Raw genomic sequence first — 6,000 nt, 5'->3', positions numbered from 1 at the left:
GAAAAGTATTTGCATGGATGGGAAGGAAGCTGGACAGGTAAAAGGGAACAAGGCAGATGAAATTAATTGCGATAATGTTGTAAAGCCTATCAAGATGGGTGTCACAGCCAACCGCACCTTTTGCAGTTTGTTGTTGAATATACTTTCTCTGGTTCTGGGTTGTTCCTTCCAGCCAAGACCACCAAATCCTGCTTGTCTCACTTGGACATACTCTGCATTTTTATGACCTGATGCTTTCTTCCAATTACATGAACTTCAAATCTGTGAGAGCTCCACTGACTTCAAAAGTAAATGTATAACTTTGTAAACAAGGTAGGTCAGAAAAGAAGCAATCTTGCTGCAGCAGCATACTTCTCAGCACGGGCCAGTTTCTCTTCCTTCCTTGATAGCTAAAACACAAGACAAGTGGTGTCACTGCAACTCTCCCAAGTGCTCCAGAGCTCCGGTGCCCCTCACCGGCACTTACAGCAGAGCAACAGCAGAATAATACTCCCAGTGGGTTTGGTAGTGTAATGAGCAATCCTCGTGCACAGCAGTGGAGGAGGCAGGCCTGTACTTCTGGAGTATAAAATTACTGATAGGCAATTCTCCCTTCCCCCAGCTATCAGAGGTAACTGAGATATGGAGGGATGAGGTTTCAGCTTCGTGGCTCTGTTCCGCGGCTCCGGCCTTTCACAGTATGCAAACTCATGATCTTACCACTCGGGGAGTTGATTTCTTCAGAACTTCTTCAGAGATTCTAAGTGCGGATAGGACAGCGCACCAAGTCCTGTGCCTGAACTGATTGTGGACAAATTCAAAGAAGCAGATGGGAAAGTCTTTAACTGCTTTGTTTGCTTCCAAAAGGCGTTTTGCTCAATCTGGCGTGATGAGTCCAGAACTGCTTTTATTGTTTGGACAAGAAATCATTCATCCAGCTCTAAAACCCCATTTGAAGAGACTTAATCATCAGTCCTGCCCAACAGCAAGGTAAGGTGAGTGTCAACTTCAAGATTACAGGCAACAATGGACAGGTTTTGGTGTCTCCTGGCACCTTCTGGATTTTTCTTGAGAAGGCAGTGGACTGTGATGGCCAAGACCTCAGGTTAAAGATGACCTGGCAATCTAACAGTACTCTGAGGTTCGCTGATGACCTCCTCTTCGAAAGGCTTGTTGAGCCAGGGAGCGCCCTCCACGGTACCAGTAAATAATTTGGACCGCACATCAGTGTGGCTGGGGCAATGCTTCTCCACAGAGAAAAGAACTGAGCAGGACTTAAACTAAGCAACAACAAGGTGGGTAATGCAGATTCTTCTGCTAACGAGACAGCCTTTCTGCATGGGAAAACAGAGGAGTTCAAGTCAGTACGGAAAGATAAAGAATAGTCCTCTATAGAAAATTCAAGCTGCTCAAGATTTATTTGTTTTTAAGGTTGGTTTGTGTAACAAACGTGGACCTGCAGGAAGATCAACATGTAAAGGTTGCCGACCTTTAAATGAGGTATTGCAGATGGTCGAGTCAAGTCAGCCAGTGAAACCACATCCGAACTGAGACAACCAGAAAACAGGTACAAAAAAGATAATTGTTTGATGCATTTTTGAGGGGGAAGTTCCAGCTGTTTAAGCATCTGCTTGATGAAGGGTAACCACCTGCTTGAGACCAAACTTGCCGAGGGCAGCGGAGCAGAGGCTGCTTGCGCAGGAGGTGGGCAGACGGTACACCAAATGTGCAGCAGAGACCTGGCGATGCTGCGGGTCGAGGGACAAAGCAGACCACCGGAGGACTTTAGATCAACGCGCAGCTGGCTCCTGTGGCCATTTGTACTGAGAGACAAAGAAAGGCAATGGGTTTTCCAAAACGTAAGTCTTTTCTGGGAAGGTGTTTTGCTTCGCTTCTTAACAACTTGTTTCACTCCAAAATCCTCCTGTTTCTTAACAATATCAGGCACCATCAAGAAGACCATTTTATTAATCTGATGTATGTAAAACATTTTACAACACACATTTCTAGTATTTGAGAATGCGATTCTGAAATGGCAAAATTACAGTGATAAATTTACAAAAAGTTACGGGCATCAATCCACATCCAATACAGTTTGTCTTAAAGGAGTAGACTGAAACCCAGTTATATGGCTGCAATAAAACTGAATATTTTGATACCAGGAAATGCAGAGGACGTGGAACTGCTGTGAATCACTGATGACTGTGTACCCTCTCCCTCCAAACAGTGTTTGAGAGAGTAAGATAGAACAGACCGGGAAACTTCTGGGGCTGGGGGAGCTGACGGTCGTGCCTGCGAAGGTGCAGCCGTGGTGCTCTGTACCCTGTTTGCTGCTGCAGCCATTCCCTAAAGTTACACCCTGCAGCTCTCACCCTGGCAGAAGTTGCTTTATCTCTTTATGATCACAACTGACATCAAATGTTCCAAAATCCTAGCGTGTTAAAGAAATTTTGGGATTTTCGTGGTTAAAAATTGGGGGCAATAATAGCTACAGAGGAGCAGAAAGAAAAAGGCTGTGCAAGCCAAGCGGGACGCTGTGGCTGGGGGTAACTGCGAACCCGCAGCCCCGGGCCCTGCGAGCGCGGCCCTGCCCTTTTCTGTTCAGGAGAGATGTTTCTCAGCTGTTACTGCAGGGGCTGGATGGCGAGTTTGTAGAAGGCAATGGGACGAGTATCTTCAGTGGATCAGAATCCAGCCTTATTTCTGCTCCAGGCTAAATGGGAAATTATCCTTTTTTTTTTTTTTCATATTCCTGAAAGTTCTCAAGCCAGCATCGTATGGTTTTCCTCCTTATTTCCTTTTGTTCCTATTTGAACATCTGTCTGAAGTAGTGTATTACATACTAATTTGTTCAGAGCTTTTTTTTTTTTTTTTTTTTTTTGCGTGGCTGGGTGTGATTACAGTCTTCCACTTCATTTTCATTAATTTGCTTCGTTTATTTGCTTTTGATCTTTTATTGGTCCTTATAGTATCTGTGTGTGTGTGTGAGAGCGAGCACGCGTGTGTGCATGCAAACAGGAAAAAATTCTGCATTTCTTTCTCTTCAGACCCTGGCAGCACTCCCTCGATCCGCTATGCAGAGCTGGCAGCGGGCATCTTTGGTTACCTCTAACGCTTGCAGGAGGGCCCCAATTCTCCGCACCGCGTGGCAGGCGGCAGCGGCAGGGTGCTCCCACCGCACCGCACCCACGCTCCCCGGCTGGTCACCCGCCTGCCGCGGCGCGGGCTCGAGGCGAAGGACAGGCCAGTATGTGAGAGTGGGATGGGGCAGAAACCCACCGAGTACAGCCCTGAGCTCTGAGTTTACAGGACAGCGTCCGTGTGTCCCCGGCGTTTGTTATCTTCATAAGGTGGTGTTTAGAAGGAGGTACCGTCCTACAGCCCCGACTGGTTCCCTAGGTGCTAACTGTAAACCAAAAGTCATGCAGTTTTGACAGGAGCTTCATGTAAGCAATTATTCTTGACAAGATAAGGTAGGTAAAAGAAATGTTAATACCTATAGCCAGATGAACTAGAAATGTTTTAATGGGAAGTAATATTAACTAGCTTAGCAGTGGGTTGGTTGCTGTCAGTCGGACTTGATTGGAGATATAATTAAAATTATGACTTTGAATATTATCTAATAATCTAATTGCTCATTCCTTTGACGAAAAGAATGCAGGTCTCGGAAACACGCTGTTATTCACTGAAGCTACTTTTTTTTTTTTAACTGGTACTTTTCTGGTGCCTTATTGAAAGTGAAATGTGGAACCTCTCTATTTTGCTTTACTTCTGCTTTGAGCAGAATGAAAACAAGCCCCCTCGGCCCGCGCGGCGGCAGTAAAAGAGGGCGAAGCCATGGTGCTTTGATCCCAACAGGCCTGGCCCTCCGCCTGGGGCCAGCGCTAAGGCACCGCAGCCCCACGGTCTGAACCAGCCTCCCGGCTTCGTCCTTCTCGCACCCAGCCATCCCGCAGCCGCTCTTCAGAACCAAAACCGGCCAGACCACAAGGCACGGCGTGGGAAAGCTGGGGAGGAGGCAGCGTGCCGCCCTGGCCGTGTCGGGGGGGCGGTGGCTGGGGACGGGGAGCCTGCTCACGCTCGTGTCCTTTCGGCACGCAGGGGAGCCGCCAGCGAGGCGCTGGCTCTGCACCGCCCGCGCCGCCCCGGTGCGACTCCGGAACGCCCCGCCTGAAGCAGTACTTTTGAGTGCTGCTCTTCTGCAGCTTGCGGGCCGGTCGTCGTGGGAAGGGGCTGCCGGCTGGCTTTCGGTGGTTGTTCCGCGCTTCTGTAGGAGCGGCTGCGGTTCACGCGTTTCCTGTGACGCTCTCCTTGTTTCGTGGTATCACCAGCCCGCAGGGAGCACTGTAAATAGACGTAATGCAAATTGAAAGAAATACATAAGTACTACTTCTCGGGATCGTTGCCGGCAGCATCCAGCACTGATCTTCAAATCTTGCAGGCTGTCGGTATGTCACGGCGAGAGGAAGGCTCAGCCTTCCAGGCGCAGCCCCGAGCATCGTCCGGGACACGGGGGCTGCCCAGCCGCCACGGGTTTGGCTCTGAAGCTCTATTTGCTTCTCTTGCATTAGGTTGTCCTCACTCCTAAGCCTGGCGATATGGCTGTGGCAGAGGATGCGTTTCACCTTTCCTTTCGTTCCCTATCCCTCCTACCACAGAGTGTGTTGATGCATGCGTTTTGCCTAGATCCTTTCCTGTAAAGTTGGAGGGTAAAAGTCTCCATCGCATGTCATCGTTGTCTATAATTACTGTTCTGTCATTGTCCTGGAGAGGAGCTGCTTCTGTCACCCCATCACCAGCTTTCTTCTCATCTTTTTGACGCTTCACTTTCTCTTGTAGGTACCCAGGAACAGACTGACGATAGACTCTGTGATGTTTTTTGATCTTTCCCCTCATACCCTTGGATCTTACTCACCAATCTTCCTTGCCTTTCTGTCATTGCTAATAAATTTTCTTTCTGTTAATGTTATCTGTATGTTAATATCCCTACAGCAAAAGATACTGTAGTAGCAAGTACTAATTCCAGAGTCAAGAGACGTCACCTTGGGTTGGCCGCCACGCTAGTCTTCCAGGCACATGTTTTCCCACAAAAGCCATATTTAATGGGCAGTTAAATGGAATGACAAATGAGATGTTGCTCTTATTTAGTAAAGGGTTTGTGATTCTAAAATAATTTTTATTGTCCTGTGCTACAGACTGATTCATATATTTTTAGCTCTATACAGCTATGGTCAATACAATGCATTCTGGCCCTGCTATTGTTCCTGTTTCTCATGCAATGTTTTTTAATAGTCCCTGTTATTCCTTTTTCTTGACATATTTTATATAAATATTATAAGAATATGTTTGATTTGTACCATCTCATCTAGAACCTTTTAAAATTCCTTCTCAAACTAAAAGCATACCACTGCTTGAAGAAAAATAAGCACAGTACCCTTATCACTCTGGTACTGTTTTCTTCTAAAATATCTCCCATTTGGAAGTCTTTACTGTAATAACTGGGATATGAGCACAAAGGCTGGAATTTTCCCAAATAAGAAAGCTTTAAGCCATAATTTCTTAGTACAAAAGCTTCTTTTTTGTTAAATTATATATAAGTATTTTCAGCAGGACCTCCAATGCACAACTATGCGGTGAGCATTCACTTTTGCAATATCAGCTGAAAAGTATACCTTCAACACCGTTTATATTAATGTCACTGTTACAAACAAATCTTGGTTTGTGTTTTTTTTAGGGGGTGAGCTGGAGGTATATAGTCAGAGATATATGCACAAAGTGTGTATCTGCTTTCTATTTTCAGGATCATCACTCTCTGGTCTCACTTACCTCTTTTAAGACCTTTGAAGATCGCTGTGCAGGAACGCAAGCCCTGGATTACAGTTTGGACAAAAGCACAGGTTGGTCATGAATGCAGCTCACGACCTATAGATTCCCCACACAAATGGAGACGTGCACATCCTTTCAATTTGTGATACTGCCAACTCTGCGGACTCGGGGTCTTTCCTTTTTTGCCCCCTTCTG

The sequence above is a fragment of the Calonectris borealis genome, chromosome 12 (genome assembly GCF_964195595.1).
Source record: "Calonectris borealis chromosome 12, bCalBor7.hap1.2, whole genome shotgun sequence".
Lineage (NCBI taxonomy): Eukaryota > Metazoa > Chordata > Aves > Procellariiformes > Procellariidae > Calonectris > Calonectris borealis.
Note: the sequence above shows the minus strand (reverse complement) of the source record.